This window comes from Lepidochelys kempii, chromosome 7, assembly GCF_965140285.1.
Source record: "Lepidochelys kempii isolate rLepKem1 chromosome 7, rLepKem1.hap1, whole genome shotgun sequence".
NCBI lineage: Eukaryota > Metazoa > Chordata > Testudines > Cheloniidae > Lepidochelys > Lepidochelys kempii.
The window spans coordinates 122201400-122215317 of NC_136386.1; the positions used below are offsets into that span (position 1 = coordinate 122201400).

The 13918-nt window shown below is 41.8% G+C and overlaps 1 protein-coding gene across 3 annotated transcripts in view; it reads right to left on the reverse strand.

Annotated features, from left to right (window-relative positions):
• Positions 1-13918, reverse strand: part of SUFU (SUFU negative regulator of hedgehog signaling) — a 125346-nt gene that overhangs the window by 103504 nt on the left and 7924 nt on the right. The window lies entirely within an intron of this gene.

The following is a 13918-nucleotide window of genomic DNA, read 5'->3' on the forward strand; positions in this document are numbered from 1 at the left end:
TAGCAATCCAACGTTGCAAGTTTCCACAGTACAATTGCCCCTCGCTTCTCCACTGTCAGTACAGCTCTCATTCCGGTGTCCCTGTGCTGGAAGACTGAAGCGAACTTGGGACACAGATCCAGGAACATGGCCTCCCACATCCAAAAGTTCTGCAGCCACCATTTGTCATTCCAAGCCTACATTACAATGCAATCCCAGTCAGTGCTTGTTTCTCAGGCCTAGAAGTGGTGGTCCACCATGTGCTGCTGATCTGTGAATGCCATCAACAACCTTGAATTGGTTCTCCATCTGTCCCCCAGCAATCATGTTCCCTGCTGATTTCTTTCTTCTTGTGGCTCTGTAAATACCGGAGGATTGTGTAGGAGGGACGACAGACAAATAATCCAAAATGAATAGCTGATATAACTACTAATTAGTTTATTACAATAATGCCTAGAGGTCTCAGCCAGTGATCCGGACTCTAGCACACCATGCACTATACAAACATTGGTGTCTGCTATTAGTTCCCCCCCCCCGCCATCGGCTACATTATGTAGGTAAAATAAATCATATAGGAAGCATCTTTAGTGTATCACTTGGATTCAACCTAAATCCTTAATCATCACAAAGAAAAATTACTCCAAAGCAAGGAAAGAGTCTTGTTAAGACACTGACTGGAACTCAGATTTAGGCTGTAGTCCCAGCCATACCATATACTTCCTGAATCCTGAGTGATTATGGTCAAGTCACTTAATTTGATAGCTGTTTCCCCATCTGTAAAGGTTGGGATAATACTCCTTTACCACCCAGGATGATGGCAAGCTTTGTTCAGAAAATGTAGCAATGAGCACCAGAGAAAAGTCTATACATTAAATAAGGAAAGAAACCCCAGCCTTAGCCCTGATCTCATTAGAGCAGGGAAAGGCAAAGAATTAGACCAACAGCGACAGGAGAATACCAGAAGGGAAATTCAGATAGCTGAGACAGATGAACTACATTTTAGTCTTAAATTTTAGGCTTCTCCTGAAAGTTTATCCTTCTTGTAACCCTTAAGCTTTCAGGGGCATGGATTCTGCAGTGTACTTACTGCTGTCAAAAAGTTGTCCTTAGCGCATTATTTGTGCTGCAACCTTAAGAGATAGTTTTTACACAAAGGGTAAAATCCTGGCCCCTCGAAGTCAACAGAAAAATTTCCAGTGGAGTCAGGATTTCCTCCAAAGATTTTAGTCAAGAGTAAATAGCCTTGTCTCTTTGCCAAGCAGTATTAGTTTTGGAGAGTCAGTTACTTGCTGAAACAGAAATAGAGAAGTTTCATGGAGATGAACATCAAACAGCTACGTATATTTATAGCACATTTCAGTATCACCTTCATCATAATAATATTATAATCATAACTGCACTAATCCAGAGTATTTACACCTGAAGGAGGCATAAACTATACTGCAAAATGCGGAAGCCTAGCATACAGCTTTTCACACCCATTTTGCTAAACAGAACTCCCCATACATGTTTCAACAGTAAATTCTCCATTACCCATAAAAGAGATTTTAAACAGAGAAGTGAAGCATAGCTGTACATACAGATGTAAGTAACGTAGGAAACATCAATTTAGGGTTGATCCACATGAGGCAATTTACTGGCATTAGTGTCATTATGTCAACGTAAGCTAAACCGAAGAAAGTCCACTGCGATTCCAAATAAGAGTAGCTACATAGGGAGTAACGTCAAGATAGCTAATGACAGGATAGTTATACTGGTACAGTAGCACTGGTAAGTTTTCCTGTGTAGACACACCTTTAGTCAGTGCAAAAAAAATGAAGAGTAACTGGAAAGTTAAACTGACGTTCAATACAGACCTCTTTCAAAGCAAGTTATAAACCAGGTTTATGCCACAGAATAAGCGGTAATAGAACATCTATTATGGCATGGGATTTAGATGGAAAATTGTTTCTACCATACCACTGTGTCAGGGGAAAAAAACAAAAACAAAAACAAAAACCCACCACACACAGGTGTGAATCAAGACATGCATATCTTGCATTATTTACTTTGTTAGCATCATTATTTAGGCACTAAAGAAAGAATATATTCCCCCTTCGATATTGGAGCAGGAGCGTCCACACAATTAGAAAAGCTGAAGTAACAGCAAGGTCTGGGGGTTGTTTAATTATGCCAACAGGAGAGCTCTCTCCCATCAGCTCAGAGCAGCTACATGAGAGCTTACAGAGGCACACCATCAGTGCAGATGCACCACTGTAAGCCCTCTAGTGTAGATATAGCCTGAAATGGGGCCTTGCATCACATGGACAGTGCCTGCATTCTATTCACCACAATTTATCCTTTTGAGAGGGTTCCGAGAGTGCCTGTGATCAAACATATCCAGAGTCTGATTCTGTTACTACACAAAGTATAGGCTCATTTTCACCAGAGCAAAGTGAGCGTAACACAACTAGTCAGAGATGGTAGACTGTGCATTCACAGGTATAAATTACTTAAGGCAAAGGGTAACAGAAAATCAGGCCTTCAACGTCTAATAGAGTGTGATCTACCTGCACCAGAGTAAATGCAAAAAATTTGACGGGGGGGTTCTGTAATTCTTATGGTAATGTCCAGCAAGTATACTGTTGGGAGCAGCAAGTTTTCAAGCCACCAAGCCATCCCAGACTATTTAGGATGGGATTACAAAGAAAGCATTTGAATAGTAAAAAGAAAAGGAGTACTTGTGGCACCTTAGAGACTAACCAATTTATTTGAGCATGAGCTTTCGTGAGCTACAGCTCACTTCATGATGAAGTGAGCTGTAGCTCACGAAAGCTCATGCTCAAATAAATTGGTTAGTCTCTAAGGTGCCACAAGTACTCCTTTTCTTTTTGCAAATACAGACTAACACGGCTGTTACTCTGAAACCTGTCATTTGAATAGTGAAACTGCTGACATAAGAATAGTCATACATTGGGGAGCTAGACGAGAAACTATTCCCACCTGCGACAAATGCCCTTTCCTTATGAGCAATGGTGGATATTTTCACAAGACCTCTGTTCTTAAAATGTGAACTACAAAGAAAAACTAAGCAGCAGCGATAACCTCAGAAGTTTATGCAAGTTATTGCCACAAACCAGAGAGAGGCATTTAGAAGAGATCTGAGGTTAAGACAGTTTATTTTCCTTTTGCACTTTAATGAAAATTTCTTACTTCCTCCTCTATAAGTAAGGAGACTTTCCTTCCTGTCTGGCATTTGTATATATCAAATCAAGCCCATCCACACAACTGGAAAGTTTAATATGAGCCACTGTCCAGCAATGGAAGCGGAGCATCTTGTTAGGTCCACTTTACCTTTCAAACTCCTATAAACCTCCTTATTTAGTTTGTGTTATTCTTGTTCTCCCATCAACATCCAAGAGTATCCAGGCTTACAAGTCATGGGTATGACTGGTTCTCATTTTCAGAGAGATTACTCATTAATGTGTTCCACCTATTAGTGCTATTTGTCTACTAGTATACCTAGTTCTCCCTCCATCTCCACTCTTCTCCTCCAAAAAAATTTTCCTTCACATCTTTTTATGGAAATCGAGCCATCCTCAAAGTATTCTTTTCTTGAACATGCTCCAAATCCACTAAACTTTTTCTAGTTGACATGGACCTGGGTCCTAAAGCTCCAAGCTGTCATTTGAAGAAGTTGGATTCCCAATCTCTTCCCACGGGCTGACAGACAGCATGTTGAATGAGGTGGGACAGCTCTGCCTCTCTGCACCAGTGACCCATCAGATAGGTTCTGAAGGAAGCCCTGCCTCTCTCAAAGGGAAAGCATTTTGGATGAACACACACAGGCAGAGGATGTGCTGACAAACATTCAAGTTGAATTTTGAGAAAAAAAAAACAACCTCTTTGGAAATGTGCTGTCTTTCTTCAGCCGCCTTCATTGTGTGTCAGGAAAATGTTTTTGCATCAGAGAAGAAGATGATGTTTATCCTACCAGGATGCACATGCAGATGTGCTGCCGATTGGAAAGCTGGCTTTGCCTCCAGCAATGCAGCGCTATAAACCTAGTTACATTCATTTTATTGAAAACAGACCATCTTATAAATTCAAACGACTGGGCTGTAAATGTTATAATTCCCCTCAACGCTTCAAAAAAAGTCTAATTTCCAAATCCAACACAGTAAGAATGTGCTTTGGTTCCAGCCTCTGCACGCACACATACAACAGCACAAGGCAGACTTCTTGGTAGGTGGCCCAAGCCGTCTGCATTATTAATGGAGCTAGCTACCTCAAACAAATGACATTTTGAAACCAAATACGCTTGGGGGGGAAGGGGGATGTTTCCACATGGTGACCATAGCTTCAAGGGAGGTCTACCTCCAACACAGAATCAGAAGTTTTAAACAGCCCTAGTGCATTACCTCAGTGGGGTGAGGTATCTGTGGAGTGCGCAATGGTAGGTGTGATGCTTGGTTTAAATTATTTTTTCAGATGTATCAGATTTGCTTAACTAAGCCAACGTACAAGAATAAAAAAGACAATTCATTAGGTATATGGATTCCGCCCTCCCTCACCCCATCCCTCAGGCAAAAGCCTGAATGAAAAGAGGAGCATTACTTTGACGGTCAATATATTTCATCTCTGATCGACAAGCACGGGAGGAAGGCAGAGAGGGGGAGTTCCAGAATAAAATGTCCTCCTCCATAAACTCAAGACTTCTTACCTTCAGTCCAACTAACTTAGATGTAGGACAGTTGACTCAAGCTCCTCCCTCCTCCTTAATACTCAGCTCTACATTTCCCCCTCCCCTGTAGCAGATGTTGTCCCAGGTGATGATTTTTGGATGTACTGGCTAAAGCTCAATTTGTGACAAGACAAAGTGATGGTGGTAGAAAGTGAGAAGCATTTGAAAATGAGAAGAAGTCTGTCAGAGCAATACTGGGCCTCCAGAATTTTACTGGACTTACTGGTGCTCTGTAACACACATCTCAACACACTGGTCAGAAACACCTTTCATTTTTGCCAGCCAAGCGACTGCAGCTTCCTCAGATATGGACCCAGATGTGATGACTCGTACTCTAGTCATCTCAAGGCTGACTACCGCAAAGTGGTCTACCTTGGCCTGGCTGTGATCATCACAGGGTAACTGGAGTCTTGACAATTTAAGCACAACGAAAGACTCTTCATTATTATAGCAAGGCCTGGATAAGAGGAGGCCACCAACCACCCTACTTTAAAAAAAAAAAATCCTTGATATTAATGGGAAAGAGCAGAGAATTTGGTTCCACAATGGATACGAAAGCTACTATTGTTTTAATTGGTGCCCAGAAGTTCCAGCAGTGAGCACATTATGAAGCCATAGATCAGGAGCATCAAATCCATTAACTGGAAAGTGCAGAATTTAAGGTTTTCATTATGGGGTGAGCTGGAACAGAAGTTCAGGTCTCCATGCCACCTTCAATCCCTAATGGATTTCCCACTGATGTCAACGGCACATTTGCACAAAGACCAAGGATAAAGATATGGCAAGGACTTCATTTAGTAACTACAATTTTTTATTTTTTCAGTACTTTATGCTTTACAGTTCTGGGCAACTGCACTTATATTGCCCTCCATAGTTTCTCCAGGGCACCCATTCTAGGCTCCCAGCTCCTCAGATGTCACCTCCCTTGGGCAGGGACCTGCTGCACAGCTCTCCACCTATACTGCGATATCTTCAGCAAGCCAGACTGCCTAAAAGGCCAGCCAGTATCTGTGCTTTGCTCTCTCTCCCCAGAGGTTAGACACAGTATAATGCCTACAGTTGCAAGTTACCACAGCTCTTCATCAGCAAGCACATTTATCCTTAAGGGAAAAGCATTTCAGAGAAAAACATTAAAAACAATACAAGAACCTACACACATGCTGAAAAGCTTGCCTTAGATCTCACAAACTCAGACTCCAGGCTCTGGTAGGTGTCAACCCCGTGGGGGGGGGGGGGGTTCACCTTCCGCTGTGGCATGGAACACGGGTCACTTACAGGTTTAAACCAGGGCTATCAACCTATTAAAAATTAATTGTGATTAATTGCGCTGTTAAATATTTTTGGATGTTTTCTACATTTTCAAATATTTTGATTTCAATTACAACACAATATGAAGCGTACAGTGCTCACTTCATATTTATTACAAATACTTGCATTGTAAAAAAAAAAAAAATAGTATTTTTCAATTCACCTAATCCAAGTACTGTAGTGAAATCTCTACCATGAAAGAGAAACATAAAAAATGTAGAATTATGTACAAAAAATAACTGCATTCAAAAATAAAACAATGTAAAAACTTTAGAGGCTAGAAAGTCCACTCAGTCCTACTTCTTGTACAGCCAATTGCTCAGACAAACAATTTGCATTTGCAGGAGATAATGCTGCCCACTTCTTGTTTACAATGTTACCTATATGGCACTGTTATAGCCAGTGTCAAGATATTTACGTGCCAGATATGTTAAAGATTCATATGTCACTTCATGCTTCAACCACCATTCCAGAGGACAGGCGTCCACACTGATGACGGATTCTGCTAGATAACAATCCAAAGCAATGTGGACCGACACATGTTCATTTTCATCATCTGAATCAGATACAAGCAGAAGGTTGATTTTCCTTTTTGGTGTTTGGATTCTGTAGTTACTGCATCGGAGTGTTGCGCATTTAAGACTTTTGAAAGCATGCTCCACACTTCGTCCCTCTCAGATTTTGGAAAGCACTTCAGATTCTTAAACCTTAGGTTGAGTGCTGTAGCTGTCTTTAGAAATTTCACATTGGTACCTTCTTTGCATTGTGTCAAATCTGCAATGAAAAAGCATTCTTAAAATGAACAACATGTGCTGGGTCACCAGCTGAGACTGCTATAACATGAAATATATGGCAGAATGTGGGTAAAACAGCAGGAAACATACAATTATCCCCCAAGGAGTTCAGTCATAAATTTAATTAAGACTTTTTTTTTTTTTTTTAAAAACAAGCATCGTCAGCTTGGAAGCATGTCCTCTGGAATGGTGGCCAAAGCATGAAGAGGCATACGAATGTTTAGCATAGCTAGCACGTAAATACCTTGCAGTGCCAGCTACAAAAGCACCATGAGAATGCCTGTTCTCACTTTCAAGTGACATTGTAAATAAGAAGCAGACAGCATTATCTCTCGTAAATGTAAACAAACTTGTTCAGCCATTGGCTGAACAAGACATAGGACTGAGTGGACTTCTAGGCGCTAAAGTTTTGCATTGTTTTATTTTTGAGTGTAGTTATGTAACAAAAAAAATCTAGATTTGTAAGTTGCACTTTCACAATAAAGAGATTGCACTACAGTACTTGTATGAGGTGAATTGAAAACTAATATTTATCATTTTTACAGTGCAAATATTTGTAATCAAAAATATAAAGTGAGCACTGTACACTTTGTATTCTGTGTTGTAACCGAAATATATATTTGAAAATGTAGAAAAACATCCAAAAATATTGAATACATTTCAATTGGTATTCTGTTGTTTAACAGTGCAATTAAAATGGTAATTAATCGTGATTTCAAGTTCATAACTGTCTCTTATTCAGAACCAGAACAACTGAGAATAATTCCGTCTTTCCTTCATACAACTTGGGCCTTTGATTTTGGCCTCATGCAGCAGATGATCAGCAGACAATGGCCCAAGCCTCAGGGCATAGCTTCAAAAGGTTGGGGTTTTACATAACCAGAGGTGGCACATTTGCATTCACCTGCCTGTAGATATCCCCTAGAAAACCACTCAACACTCAAAGTCTATTCTTGGCTGGCACGTTGTTCAATATAGCCCTTGGAACCTCGAGGTCTCATTGTCATATCTTCCCTCTCAAAAGGTTACATACAAGCCCAGCCCACAACAAAACACAAAGCATTCACTTAATACAATGGACTCTAAAGATACTTAAAATTCAATAAGGTCCCAAAGATATTGCTGGCAATTACCATATCTGTCACACTTTATTGTTGCATTCAGCAAGGGAAGTGCACCAAACTGTAGAACCTCCACCATTTCTATCCTTCCACCCACCCCATCCTCCTTTCTGTTTCTCTCTTCCCCCCACATCTCTCTCCTCTGTCTGACAAGCTGTATTTCCTTCCCTAGAAACACCTGGCTCTTCACTCAAAACACCTTCCCTATTCAATCCACTAAAATGGTTACCAAAGAGTCTAATGCTTAAGTGTCAGTTGACTTGAGAGCTAATACCCTAGTGAAATGAGTCGAAGGCAGAAGGAAGGTTGCATCTCTGGATTATTGTTTTAAGGCAAACTGAGGCGCATGTGTCTGCAGCAGTTAAGCTCAGTTCACACATTCGCACATCTTCGCAGCCATGGAAGATAGAAATTTACTGTTTATACAAATTTTCCTGGAATCCCAGGCTTGAATCCAAACCAGACTGACTTCATTTTTCATGATTTCAAGGCAAATACAATGAATTTCATGAAGTTTGTGGGCAGATCTTTCAAATGTCAAACTCAAAAAATGACAGGTTTCAGAGGAACAGCCGTGTTAGTCTGTATTCGCAAAAAGAAAAGGAGTACTTGTGGCACCTTAGAGACTAACCAATTTATTTGAGCATGAGCTTTCGTGAGCTACAGCTCACTTCATCAGATGTTTACCGTGGAAACTGCAGCAGACTTTATATACACACAGAAATCATGAAACAATACCTCCTCCCACCCCACTGTCCTGCTGGTAATAGCTTATCTAAAGTGATCAACAGGTGGGACATTTCCAGCACAAATCCAGGTTTTCTCACCCTCCACCCCCCCACACAAATTCACTCTCCTGCTGGTGCTAGCCCATCCAAAGTGACAACTCTTTACATAATCAAGTCGGGCTATTTCCTGCATAGATCAAGGTTTTCTCACATCCCCCCCACCCCCATACACACACAAACTCACTCTCCTGCTGGTAATAGCTCATCTAAACTGACCATTCTCCAGGTTTAAATCCAAGTTAAACCAGAACATCTGGGGGGGGGGGGGTAGGAAAAAACAAGAGGAAACAGGCTACCTTGCATAATGACTTAGCCACTCCCAGTCTCTATTTAAGCCTAAATTAATAGTATCCAATTTGCAAATGAATTCCAATTCAGCAGTTTCTCGCTGGAGTCTGGATTTGAAGTTTTTTTGTTTTAAGATAGCGACCTTCATGTCTGTGATTGCGTGACCAGAGAGATTGAAGTGTTCTCCGACTGGTTTATGAATGTTATAATTCTTGACATCTGATTTGTGTCCATTTATTCTTTTACGTAGAGACTGTCCAGTTTGACCAATGTACATGGCAGAGGGGCATTGCTGGCACATGATGGCATAGATCACATTGGTGGATGTGCAGGTGAACGAGCCTCTGATAGTGTGGCTGAAGTTATTAGGCCCTGTGATGGTGTCCCCTGAATAGATATGTGGGCACAATTGGCAACGGGCTTTGTTGCAAGGATAAGTTCCTGGGTTAGTGGTTCTGTTGTGTGGTATGTGGTTGTTGGTGAGTATTTGCTTCAGGTTGCGGGGCTGTCTTTTAAGCCTAAATTAATAGTATCCAATTTGCAAATGAATTTTTAAGCCTAAATTAATAGTACACACCCCTGGAACCCCGACCTGGGATATTCTATCTACTACCCAAGATCCATAAACCTGGAAATCCTGGGCGCCCCATCATCTCAGGCATTGGCACCCTGACAGCAGGATTGTCTGGCTATGTAGACTCCCTCCTCAGGCCCTACGCTACCAGCACTCCCAGCTACCTTCGAGACACCACTGACTTCCTGAGGAAACTTCAATCCATCGGTGATCTTCCTGATAACACCATCCTGGCTACTATGGATGTAGAAGCCCTCTACACCAACATTCCACACAAAGATGGACTACAAGCCGTCAAGAACACTATCCCCGATAATGTCACGGCTAACCTGGTGGCTGAACTTTGTGACTTTGTCCTTACCCATAACTATTTCACATTTGGGGACAATGTATACCTTCAGATCAGCGGCACTGCTATGGGTACCCGCATGGCCCCACAGTATGCCAACATTTTTATGGCTGATTTAGAACAACGCTTCCTCAGCTCTCGTCCCCTAAAGCCCCTACTCTACTTGCGCTATATTGATGACATCTTCATCATCTGGACCCATGGAAAAGAAGCCCTTGAGGAATTCCACCATGATTTCAACAATTTCCATCCCACCACCAACCTCAGCCTGGTCCAGTCCACACAAGAGATCCACTTCCTGGACACTACAGTGCTAATAAACAATGGCCACATAAACACCACCCTATACCGTAAACCTACTGACCGCTATTCCTACCTGCATGCCTCCAGCTTTCACCCTGACCACACCACACGATCCATCGTCTACAGCCAAGCTCTGCGATACAACCGCATTTGCTCCAACCCCTCAGACAGAGACAAACACCTACAAGATCTCTGTCAAGCTTTCTTACAACTACAATACCCACCTGCAGAAGTAAAGAAACAGATTGATAGAGCCAGAAGAGTTCCCAGAAGTTACCTACTACAGGACAGGCCTAACAAAGAAAATAACAGAACGCCACTAGCCGTCACCTTCAGCCCCCAACTAAAACCCCTCCAACGCATTATTAAGGATCTACAACCTATCCTAAAGGATGACCCAACACTCTCACAAGTCTTGGGAGACAGGCCAGTCCTTGCCTACAGACAGCCCCGCAACCTGAAGCAAATACTCACCAACAACCACATACCACACAACAGAACCACTAACCCAGGAACTTATCCTTGCAACAAAGCCCGTTGCCAATTGTGCCCACATATCTATTCAGGGGACACCATCACAGGGCCTAATAACATCAGCCACACTATCAGAGGCTCGTTCACCTGCACATCCACCAATGTGATCTATGCCATCATGTGCCAGCAATGCCCCTCTGCCATGTACATTGGTCAAACTGGACAGTCTCTACGTAAAAGAATAAATGGACACAAATCAGATGTCAAGAATTATAACATTCATAAACCAGTCGGAGAACACTTCAATCTCTCTGGTCACGCAATCACAGACATGAAGGTCGCTATCTTAAAACAAAAAAACTTCAAATCCAGACTCCAGCGAGAAACTGCTGAATTGGAATTCATTTGCAAATTGGATACTATTAATTTAGGCTTAAATAGAGACTGGGAGTGGCTAAGTCATTATGCAAGGTAGCCTGTTTCCTCTTGTTTTTTCCTACCCCCCCCCCCCAGATGTTCTGGTTTAACTTGGATTTAAACCTGGAGAATGGTCAGTTTAGATGAGCTATTACCAGCAGGAGAGTGAGTTTGTGTGTGTATGGGGGTGGGGGGGATGTGAGAAAACCTTGATCTATGCAGGAAATAGCCCGACTTGATTATGTAAAGAGTTGTCACTTTGGATGGGCTAGCACCAGCAGGAGAGTGAATTTGTGTGTGGGGGTGGAGGGTGAGAAAACCTGGATTTGTGCTGGAAATGTCCCACCTGTTGATCACTTTAGATAAGCTATTACCAGCAGGACAGTGGGGTGGGAGGAGGTATTGTTTCATGATTTCTGTGTGTATATAAAGTCTGCTGCAGTTTCCACGGTAAACATCTGATGAAGTGAGCTGTAGCTCACAAAAGCTCATGCTCAAATAAATTGGTTAGTCTCTAAGGTGCCACAAGTACTCCTTTTCTTTTTGCAAACTCAAAAAACAAATTCTAGTGTCTTATCTGCTCTAAATGGACATTTCTAACACCACTTTTCATGGAATAAAGAGGCTTACCCCAGAGTCCCTATCTCCACTACCTTTCAGTGTGCTAGCTGTCAGATTCCGAATGGCACAGTGTAGCCAGAACACAATGGAACAGTATTCTGGTTCCACTACACCACTATGTCCCACCCCCTGAAGCATGGGGTAGGAGTGCCAGGCTAGTGGGTTGACACTGCAGTTTAGGACTACACCACTGCACATTCTCAGTTTACAGTTATAGCTCAGTGGTGCTTTATGTAGTTTGTAAAGCACTTGGGGACTCTTTAGGATCTAAATTTCAGACTCTGGGCTGCCAAATTGAGGGAAGAGGAGTTATATGAGGGGTTACAGAACTAAGAGGCTCACTAAAGTGACACCTGTCAGTACTACCAATCTACATTAAGGCAAACTCATAAGGGGAAGACAGTTCTCACTGAGGGGAGAGTGTACTGATTGCAACTTTCAAAATATCAAAATTCCAACTTTAAGATACAAAAACAAAAGCCCCACCAAATTCAGTAAGAGCTTTAAAGAAAAAATTATTCTCCTCCTCAAACCCATACGTGTTCCCAGTATTCCCAGGAAGCGGTAATTGGTCCTGCTTCGAGCAGGGGGTTGGACTAGATGACCTTCTGGGGTCCCTTCCAACCCTGATATTCTATGATTCTACGATTCCAGTTTTTGCACTTTTAATAGCCATAACAAATACCCTATCAATTCGCCTAGTCTGTATGAGCAACTAGTGCATGTCATGAAATTCTTAGAAGATTTGCACATACCCTTACCTTTAGTAGGGAGGTGCCACCCACAGAGACAACATGTTGTCCCAGCATGCAATGCTCCTTCTTGATAAGAGTGGAGAGCAGCTCAAAGCAAAAGGAGCACTGCAAACTGGGACCTGTTGTCTCAGCAGGTGGTGCTGTGCAGCTGTATTAGAGCTGATTGCAGCTGCCTTCATCTCTGTTTTATGCAAATTTGCTGCAGCAATTAGGCTTCTGCCAAGCTGCCAGAACAGTCCCCCATCTGTGTGTAGATCAGGACACAAACTTCATAGTTTTAGGAACTTGTATTAAAAACACCTGAACATGAGAGCAGTACTGGAGTTTTCTCCTCTGGAGACAGCAAACGTTAAATTTAAAAAACCACACCCCCACAATTCAGTCCTGATATAAATTGTGTTTTCTGCTACGACTCGATACTATTTCTTCGTAGATTTCATACCACTGAAGTTATTCAAACCCTTCACAGTTTTTACAGCGTGCAGGTCTCTTGAGGGAATAGCAATGTACCCTCTTTTCAAGTGCTTGTTAAACTACTGGGGGTGAGGGGAATCTTGTGCTGAACTGCAGGCCTGGGAAATGAGAGATATGGCTCCGCAACAGACTCACTGTGTGACCTTGGGCACGTCACCTCCCCCTTTGTAAAATGGGGGTCATCTTTTCTTTTTTCCACCCTTTGTCTATTTAGATTATAAACTCTTTGAGGGCAGGGCCTCTCTCTTACTGTGTATATACAGCACCTAGCACCAACAGGGCCCTAAACTCAGCTAGGCCTTTAGGTGCTACTATAATAAAACAAAAATAACCCAGGTGAAAAGACGGCAGTGTATTACAAAAAGGTGGATGAATTCTTGGAATAGAGGTTATTCCTCTTTGAGCAGGATGTAGATGTGTGTGACCTTGCAGTAGACGTAGCAGAATAGGATTTTAAAAAATACCAATGCCTATTTTTAAGCATTTTTTTATTTTATTGATTTAAATTTTCACAGTTCCAGGAGATTATGGAGGGAATCAGACAACGGGTGACAGTCAGACAATTTAATGACAGTAGATACTGAGATTCAGAAAGTTAAAGCTTTATAACTGCTAAAACACAAGTGTCAGCATCACATCAATATACAAAATAAATATCCTTAAATCAAAAATCTCAGAAGTCCTCCCGCAGCATTTTTCTTTCTTTGCCTTTGTAAATTTCAATTATTATTGACGAGGAAATGTCCACTGCAGCATACACACACAAACCAATGAAAAACATTTATCAGCATTTACCAACACAAGTCTAATCCTTCCAAGGCTATCTTTAAGAGTGTTTCAGATACCTTTGACAGGCTGAATCTTACACATTTATAAATACAGTACCACTATGCCATATATAGACTTCAAAAAGTAACACATCCAAAAGGATTATACTCTTCAACACTATG